A 10,642-nucleotide genomic window follows, 5' to 3' on the forward strand; every position below is an offset into this window, starting at 1 on the left:
CGATCAAATGTGTGTTGATGATTAGAACAGGTAACAAAAAGGTGAACCTGACTGGGTCACGACGACCTTGTAACTGTAAGAAAAGGACATATTGGAGACACGAAGCCATTATCGGGTTAAAAAGTTGTTAAAACATTTGTAACACATCTTGCTGCTGACTGACACACAAACCTTTCAGCGTGTGGAAACCACGTGGCCACTGAGCAGGAGACATTAGACTCCATTAACATATTTGACCGAGTGGTCTTGTAAAGGTCCAAATCGGGGATCATGTTCAACGTGACAGCTTTGACCGATTTAGGAAAGTAGATGGTGTCTGTTGGCCCCGAGGGTGAAGCTGTATTTTCACATCAAGGGCAAGAAGACACCTCGATTTTGACAGCAGCTGCAGGATTCTATAGAAACAACTTTCATCAAGCTGCAGAGTAATACGATTCTGTATCTGCCAGAGAGGATCTAACATGTGTTTCATGTGTTTAGAATTTTAGATTTTTTAGATTTCTGTTGATGTTGATTTCTGGACTTTAAAGGCAAAACCCAATAAAACATAAAATCCATTAAAAGTCAACATGTTGTTAGTTGTATTTGCTGAATAAGAAGGGCAAGTATGACTTTCTACAGAAAAGATGCACATATGTCTAGATGAAACCTACTAGTGCTTATTAAATAGAATTCAGTCCAGTTAATCAACAGTTTTCATAAAATAAATGTGGCTCACTTCAGTAAAACTGTAAACACTGTACAGAAAAATCATTTGTAAATGAGTGTTACTTTTTCCAGCACCACCGAGCGGTGTGAAAAATGAAGTTGGATAAAAAACCTTCAAGAGCATGTAGATAAATGTATTCGGTATCAGAGTGTAATGGGAGCGTCACTGCTGTTTACCTTGTGATGAAGGATGGAGGATGGAGGAGGCATCTCTCTGGCTCCTGTTTATAAACGGCATGAAACTTAATAAGGACTGAACGCAGAGTGTTTTTAGAGAGTGAGTTTTCACCTAATAATGGTGAATTGTATTGTTATACTCATTCACTCACTCCAGAAGAGTATCGCTCTGTTTCTTTTCTTTTCCATGTCCTTGTTCTTGTTCAGTGGTGGTCTAAATGTTAGGGGTGTGGACAGTAACTGACACACAGTAGAAAACCAAGACAAGAGTTGGATCAAAACACATCTAAACCCACACTAGTGGCAACAAAGGCTGCCTGCTGTGTTGCCTCTCATCAGTAGTCACTGTTGTATCGTGCTTCTCCTCCCCCTGCGCAAGCAGTATAAGGATAAAACTAGAAGTCAGACAACGGAGCGGCAGAGTGCATCTAGTGCCGACTCTAGTGCTCTACAGCACAACAAAGTCAGAAGTATGAACAAAAAAACACACTTAAAACTAATAAATAAGTAAAAGATTTAACTACGTGGACTGCTCAACCACAGAATCAAGGAGAAATTCAGAAAAAAAAACACAGTCTGAGCAGTCTCAGGCGAGCATGATGCTTCACTTCTGAAACGCTCCCGTAAGAGAGGTAACAGAGACGTGTCCAGTGGAATCAAAGGAGCGAGCTACAAATTCCAGTGCTCTCACTGACCTCTTATACAACCAAACATGAAGAAACCCTTGACGAAGATAAAGAGGCAAAGAGAGTTTCCTTGAGAATAAAATGAAAAGGAATCATTCAAGTGCGGTGACAGAGAGAGGAGGGAAGCGACTGCTAACTGCCAGATGGACAGGACGTTAGCAGCTTTAAGGACCGAAGTCTCAAAACTCCCTGATCCTCTTCAGCTGTTAAAGATACAAACAAATAACCAATAAATCAGAAGGATCAGTGACAGGGAGAGAGGAGAGAAAGCACATTTTCCCTTCTTTAGTTTGACAGCATTTGACTTTTGGCTTCACCTCCTGTGCACTCTGGATGCAACTGATCCTTTTGTTTGCATGTGCGTACAGATTTAGACTTCTACGCAATTTACACTGGAAATGAAAGAGGCACATTTTCATTTCAGATAGGTTTGTTCTTCGTGACGTGAGAAGCACACCAGACCCGTCAAGTATTAACATCAAACAGCCGTTGAAAATGTGAACTGGATTGAATTGTGCCATTTGCCAGAGCTTTTTTTTGTTCCCGCTAATTAGCAGCCTGGGTTTCCCTACATTATCACATGCTTTCACATTTCACCAGCAACTTGAGAATACGACACAATGTACGATTTAAATGTTTTTTTTTTACATTTTCTCCATCGGCCTGTGCAAACACATTAACTAAAACTAAAAAGCGATTGGCCATTTGCAAAGGAATTCCTTTCATCTTTTTAACACAGTGATATCCCCAAGGACAGCTCACATAATACCCCGTACGTCTAATTCTCTCCATCCATCTCTAACTCACTGTATAACTCACACACACACACACACACACACGGGACCAGCGCCTGAGGTTGGTAGTCGTGCACGAGCTAGTGCAGACAGTTGAGATGCTGCTCGTGGGGGCCAGCGGTTGGCACTCGGTAATAGATGCAGCAGGCCTGCAGTTTGCTGGCTCACGCCCACCTCACTCTCTCCCAGTGGCACTGAGGATTAACCCGAGCCCTCCCGCTCTGCCACCGCTTCTCTCCAGTCAAGCTGCTCTCAGGCAAGCAGGCAAACAAAACGAGGCAAACACCTGGTTGAGGGGAAACGAATTCCACTCAAATATTTATGCATATTGAAGGCAAAGTGTGAAGATAAGCCGTTTTACTTTCTGTTGGAAAAACTTTAAGAATATTAATTTATTTGTTGAAGCATTTCATCACCTTGACTGAGATGCAGTTTGTGAGGTTGATGATATTGTGCTGCATAGAGGATAGGCAGCTTGCAAGCAATGCTGCTTGTTCATTTCCAAGTCTTAATGGATCATAAACTGGTGAGGATGTTATAACATGAAGCCAAACAGCATCATTTAGTATGATGTATGATATGAATACAGAGGTAATGTTAGATGACTTACGTTACAGCTGCTAAAATCTGTGATTCTTGTGATTTTAGATGGTAGAATTTACATTTGCAAAATGTTCAGCCTCTGACTAAACACCATGTAAACACCAAAGACCATGCTTCTCTTTCTCTTTTATTATTATTTTCTAGCTTTTATTAGTTGTGGGGTGTTTACTCTTCCAGAAGCCTCAGCTCTGCCCAAGGCTTTCTCCTCCAGAGCTCCCCATCACTTTGCAGTTGTAACATTCGGCAAAGCCACAAGATAAATGCATATCGTTAAGATGGAAGTCATTGATGTATCCATGAAATTCTGAAGAAAGGAGAAATCAGCTGAATTGCCGTTGCAGCCAAGAAAATGGAGCATACAACATCCTCACTTGCTGAAAAGGTTCACAAAATACTACACATGAATACAGACTCTGTGCTGTTACTCAACTGGAATCTAAAAGATACATGAAGCTGTGGGTACTTATTAATTGCATGCCTCAGGATTAAATTGGCTATACAGTACAAGAAGACAAAGATATCATGAAGCTGAAGAAAAGATGCACAAAAGGCAACACAAAACTGCCTCACAACATGACAACATGTCTCAAGTTATGGAAGAACTGGGTAGACTATTGATCCTGGGAAGAAGAGTGAGCCCTCTGAAAAAAGGATGGATTATGTCGATCCCCACTGTGTCATCCGAGCTGTCAGATAAGTGGCTTTGCTTGATGAAAAGAAGAACAAGTTTAAGGAACCCAGCCCGGCACTAAAGTTAGAGCAAATCATTGAGACATAATGGAGGATGAAGCTCTTTAATCCCAGAACAATGAAAGAAGCAGCTTATCTAACAGTTTAGATGTGTTTACAGTCTCACCTGAACATGAGCATGACTGAAATGCAGAAACAACGTACTTGGACAAGTTGTTGGATGAGAAAACCAAAGATTATTGGAGCAATCATGTACAATTATTCTCATCAGCGTTCTGATCCATGCAACCCCATATTCTAGCTCACAGGCATTCTAAAATATAATATATTGATCATGGCACTCTATGATGGCTGGTCGACTTCATGACGATGAGGTCACAGAGAACCCATTTTAACAATGCTCTATATGACTTATACTTGCAACTTTTTTGTCTCCAGGACAAAAGAGATTCTTATTGATTTTCATTAAAACTCTCCTGTCACAGCACCGACTTTTATCAATGGCATAGCTGTGGAGATAGAAAGCCAATATTGGTACCTGGGCACCATCCTGGATGATAAAACGAACTTTGGTGCCAACGCTGACTCCATCTGCTAAAAGACCAGTCAGAGACTGTTCTGCTTGTGAAAGTTGAGGTGTTTTGAGATTGAGAAATTGCTCTCAGGAAATTTAGCAGAACTCTGCCGATAAAATGTCTTATTCATCTTTTATCACGTCAATCTTAACTTTTGCAATGATCTGTTGGATTGGTAACCACAGCATGGTTAACTAAAACAGGAAAATGTTGCTAAGTAAACACTGGCACAAAACTGAACGATCTTGGCTGGTGTTCATCAACTCTCATCATCCTCTCCTCCTCAATCAGGGAGGAGGTTTATTTTCCTTTGAAGGACCAAAACGAACAGACAGTTGAGATGATTTTTTCTATCAGCTGTAGGATTTTTAAACAAGCTGTAGGTCTTAGTCGCTATTGCACTGAACAAAGGACTGATGTACTCGTGATTCTTTTTTATACTGCAGTATTATCATGATGACCTCCTGAATGTCATCCATATAATGTCCATATTTATTGTTTATTTCATTGTGATGTGTGGTTATGGCGACTACTGTTGCAAACCGAATTGCCTCTGGGGGATATTAAAGCCTTTACAATCCAATTCCAACCTAATCATGCTGAAGCGATCCAGGCACAGATTATCCTTTTCAACCGAAGAAGAGAAGGCGAGGTCTCACTGATTTATTTGGAGGAGTTCATCACTAGGGAAAACTCCCCACCTAATGAAGATATTGCAAAAAGTGCTATCAGAGTCGGAAAACTCAGAGTGTGGAAATTCCGGGAAAGTGTGGCAGGAAGGTGCCAATCATCCTTACTCCAGCACTGGTGCAATCTCTGGAGCTAACTCTGAAGGAGCAAAGCTAATGTGGACTGGTCGAAAATCCTACTTTTGACACAAGACTGAGGTGATCGCTGTCGGTTGTCTACTTACATTATCCCAAATGTTTCTAAAAATGTCTTAACCCAGAGAAATCCACTCGACACAATACTAAACTTACTGTAAATAAAACCTTACATTGTCTATGCACATTTGTTCCCTTCAGATTTGCGTTAGTTGTATAATGGTATATATACCACCAGCAATGTACGTTTGACAGCAGGATTTGTATTTATTTACATTCCTCTTACAAGTGTTTAACATAGCAAAATGCCAGACTACTTAACTGTACTGTAGCCTTCAGATAGTGGGCAACAACACAAATCAGTCACTAGAGATTCTCTCTCTTACTCCCCACTCTTCTCTGCAACATTGCGTTGATGAAGTAAATTTAATTTCCCCTCCACCTGCAGTCAGCGTTGCAGGACACAAACATCTGGCAATAGAGGTCGCCTCCTCGGATCACTGCTACGGTCAGGTTGATAAATGGGAGTACGGATAAATCTTCTTTTCAATCCTAAAAGTTAAAAAGTAATCTCCGAGCTCTGCTCTGATCAGCTCAGAGCAGAATTAGATGTGACTCCGGGTGTTTATTCCTTCAGTAGGTCTGGCTCTGCACCTGACTGTCTCCTGCTGAGCTAACTGCGGTTATAAAGGCTACGTTGGAAAAATCACATATTGTGCACTTAACAACTGGGAAGGTGTGCTGAGTTTGTCTTAATATTGTAGCAGAAGGGACGTTGACTTGACAATACAGTGTTAATTTGAAAACCATGATATTGCACTTGAATCCAGCAGCTCAAATCTCGGTGCACTGTGGGCGTCAGCTAATGAATTATTCTAAATATTACCATTTAATCATGAAAGATCATATCAAAATGCTTCCAACAAAATTCAATTTATTATTATTTTTTATATCTAAAAAATATATCTAAAACAATAACTGCCTTACTACACAAATTAACAGGCATGCAAAAAATATTTCTTTACATTTCTGTGCTATTAATACAGAAAAGTAATGACATAACATCCCATACATTACACTACATTAAGAGACTTACAATAAGCACATACAATCATGTAAATACCGCCCAACTATTGCAAGAATCATGCAAGAATCATCAAGTTCATCAAATATGCTGAATTACTCCAAGTGCTATATTTAGAAATAAATTATTCATTATCTGGGTCACAGTGAGAAAAACATTTTCCTCTAATGATGTTGTGAAACTCAGCACATCTTCCACAACAGTGCATCTTCACGTTATTAATGATCTCACCTTGATGTCTCTCTGGCTGACGGATCCCCCTCCGCTTCTCTTTGCCAACGGAGACGAAAGTTTCATCTCCGATGAGTGGGTGAGTCTGTGTATCGGCGACGCCATGAGGCAAGGTGCTGATGCGTCGCCCTGTAACTCAATTAAGCGAGATCGGCCTCAAAACCTGAGGAATCAATTTTTTAAGTCAGCCGGGTTTTAATCGGCAGCGGTGGATTCTGCAGTGTCAGTGGGTGAGGCGCCGTTACTCACAACACCTGAGGGAAGTGACAGCGGATGTAATGAGATTCCCAGCGCCCCGTCTCTCATACACATCAGCAACACTAAATAGCATGAAGGCAGCAGGGGATTATGTTTATGAATGTTCTGTGCATGGCAGCCTGAAGAAAATGGGGCCTGTAAGTAGCGTTGGTTCTGTCTCCCATCTTTCATTTTCTCCCCAAGTTGTGATTGCATCATTAAAAACATGCCCATGATTTATGGTTAGCAAGGGTTTTGCCCATAAATTAAAAAGAAAAATGTAGCTCGTGGATACGTCTATCCAGTGTGACTACAAGAAGCAGGAGTGCATACAGTTAGTTGGCTGGGAAAGATGTAATGTCAGACAGTAGCGTGGGAAAAAAAAAGGTGTGTGCACTGAATTCACATTAACCTTCAGCAGGTGGGGTTTCATATTTTTGCCATGAACATATTACTTCAATTGTAGCAGGGAATTGTCTTTTACAGTTTGCTTTTTAATTTGTATGAAGGGATACTGAGAGTAAGGGGTAAATATCTTTAATTCAAAACAAAACATGTTATATAATTCCACTCAGCGTTTCACCTGGAACACCACCTCAGCTCTAAAGGTCTTTTTTTATAGGTCTTCATTATCAGCAATCCTGCAGCACCAGTGGTGTCGGGAATATGGTGTATGTGTGTGTTACATCACTCTGTGGGAAGCTCTAAGTCAGCCTGACTCAACCGGGTGTAGACTGTTGGTATTAAGTCTCCCATTAGCCAACTACATTAGCTGGCATTCTCATCCCTTCTGCTGTCTTTGTGTTGTCGAAATCCACACCACTACGGGAAAAGACAACCTCTGAGCACCGGCCTACATGCTAACAATTGCAAAGTTAGCCTAAGCTTAACGTCGCTGCCAATGGAAAAGTACCTAAACAAGCTAGAAGGTGTTGCTTTGTCCATTGATAGGACAATCAATAAACCAGAACCAGGAGAAAGCAGCAGGGATGACATATATTTGTAGGCTAACCCAGAAGTTAGCATCATCCTGGTTCCCTCTATACAAAGGCTGTGGGATCTGTCAATTGGATTTTGAAATATTGCAGAACATGAGTTCTGTGGTAAACACAAATTTATTGTAGTTTTTAGTTTATTTTTAAAGAATAGAAATGAAATTGATTTATCATTGGTTTTGCAGAAAATGTACTTAACATTTATCCTGGCTGTTGGAATTGGCCCAAACCCAACAAACCATAAATGACCAAATGCCGGCAGCAGCACTAAAACCAAATGAATTCCATAAATCTTCAACAGAATTTTGATTCTGCACAGTAGAGTATTTCAAAAGATACACTACTTGTTGACAAAGAACAATACCCTCGTGGCAAAGAAAATGGCTTTCTCTGGAGGGAAAGGTAGAAATAGAGCCGAAAGGAACTTAAGTAGAAATGTCACCTCAGGGTAAAATAAGAGTAATTTTCTGATTTGATCTGGCTCGTTGTTTTTGGAGTTTGTCCTTGAGCCAACCAGAAGATTTCCATCATCTAAACACACAGGAAAAACTTCTGCGTAGTGAAAATCCATTTATCTCCCCTGAACGGGATGTCTCATCTGACATCTGAGCCTCCTGTTTATGTCTTCCTCCATGTCAGAGGCCATTTTGAATCGAGACTTATTTAAAGAAATAATGAAATAAAAAGCAGAAGAGAGACACCGACCCCAAACACAAAGACAGAGATACACAAACAGAGAGAGAGAGAGAGAGAGAGAGAGAGAGAGAGAGAGAGAGAGAGGCAGTCTGGGAGATAGCATCATCTGTCCAAAATGATTAGCAACGCTCTCTTCTGGTGTCGGTTCAGTGTGAAAGCAGCGTGGAGAGAATTCAGGTGGGACTGTTTTGGTTGTTTTCCATGAAACACATGTTAAGATAAAAGTGAGCTTAGTCTTGTTAGAAAGTATGGTGAACAATGGCCTATCAGGATGCACCACAGCTGGTGCTTACTCAGGGGAAGGAAGACAGTTGTATCTTTAGCTTGCAAGATAGGAAGAATAAAATTGAAGTAATATGAATCAAACACATACTAATTGTGAATAGGAATATCCAAAGGATTGGTACAGATTTAATGTCTTAAAGATAGCAGATTCTCATGTGAGATGTTGGCATGTGAATATCTACAATGAAGGTAGACATCCAGCAAAAAACATGAATAATGTAACAGCAACAAAGTGCTGAGTTTTACAGGCTGTATCTTTTATGCAGCCTACACGTTGCTCTCGCCTCAGGTTTGCGTCTCAATGAAGTCAAGCACTTGTGAAGTTAATTTCAACGGGAGAAGTAGATCCGTGGGCTTCTTATTTAGGGATTTAATCAAACGGCACATCTGTTCTGTTATTTTTTTTCCCAGAGGAATCATTTCCTTTGTCAATAGGATCTTGCTTTTCAAATTAAAAGCAGTTTGCTTCTTCGTAGGTTCACTTTTAAGTTTAAAAGTTTAAAAACTTTTCAAACTGAGCTCCTTATGTTCCTTCTCTGTATGTGTTTTTCAGTAATCTGAGCATTTTTCTTCTCAAGCTTTTTTGACAGTTTTTATGAGAGGCAAACTGATTAAATTGAATCGATTGAAAGTACATAAACTTTAACCTTATGTTCCAGTGACTGGTCTTTTCAAATCTATTAGAGAATTGCTGTATGCCTTGGATGGATTTACAGAAATTGCTTTAGCCCAAAGCATTAAAGACCAACTGACTTCGACCTGAATGACAAAATAATTAATTTGGCAGTGAAATCCAAAAACACCCACTGATCCAGCTGCTTGGTTAAGGTCACGATTAAATAAAGCAAACATCTAAGTTTCTTCTCTTTCAGGAAAATGAGCACTTACATAGATTGATGAAGGCACGTCACTGTGACCTATATTGATGTTTATTTGTTGGCGATGACCTTTAGTAATTATTACAGCAGCAAAGGAGGAAGTGAGGAGAAAGTCTCTGTAGTGTGGAAGTTGGGATGAATGGTCGGGTTAAACAAACACAGGACTTTTATTCAGGAGGCTGCTGTTTGAGTTCAGTTGTTTTAACATATTAATATAATGAACTTATGTCTCCTAATGTAATTGAAATTATTGAGGTAACAAAGTCATTTAAACCCAAAGCATTATGTTTTCCTAAACCTAACCGAGCTGTGAGCGTATGGCAAACGCAACAATCATGTTGTTTAGGGAAAGGTGATATATGATGTTTTGGTGGTTAGTGGCAATTGACCTGTTCAGCTGGGTTTAGTCAAGGAACAAACACTTGAACCCTTTTTTTCATGTCACCGTTGACTTTTTAAAAAAATCAACCAACACTATTCTTAGCTTCAGAGAGAGCCTTGATTGACAGTTAAAAAAAAAAAAAAAAACGTGTAACAGACCTTTATTGTAGAGTACGCTCAAAATTTGGATAGATATACGTGAGATAACTATTTGGTTAGGTTTAGGAAAACATCATGTTTCGGGTTTAAATAACTACATTACTATAGTGGTAACTTAAGTAAAGTTGACCCAACTGTCCCCAGCTCCTCCCTGTATGGACATGTTGTCACTGTCTTACTTCCTCCTTTGCTGCCATAGTAAATATTACAGCCACTAGAGGTCGCTGTCTAGCTAGATATGGGCGGGCTGTACTTAGATGCTTTCACAGCCAACCCATATATATATATTACAAATTAGGACATTCTGGGTTCTCTGATCAGCTGCTGTATATTGATGGTGAGAACTTGAACAGTAACATGTCCCGATAACTTCACGATAATTTTCACTATCAGTAAAATAAGAGTATTTTAGCGCTCCCACCAGTTTAGTGTGAGCAGACACAACACAAGGTCACACAACACTAATGAGAAACACATTAAAAGTCATCTTCAGCGTTTTAATGATCGAAGCTGTCTACTGAGGAAAGTCTCCATTAGAATAAAGAATGATCAAACATACTTGCAGATTATTAAAGCAGGTGGATAAACAATGTGATGCCGTGCATTAATTAGTTTTTTTCCCTGCACTGATTGCATTTT

This window comes from Acanthopagrus latus, chromosome 9, assembly GCF_904848185.1.
Source record: "Acanthopagrus latus isolate v.2019 chromosome 9, fAcaLat1.1, whole genome shotgun sequence".
Taxonomy (NCBI): Eukaryota; Metazoa; Chordata; class Actinopteri; order Spariformes; family Sparidae; genus Acanthopagrus; species Acanthopagrus latus.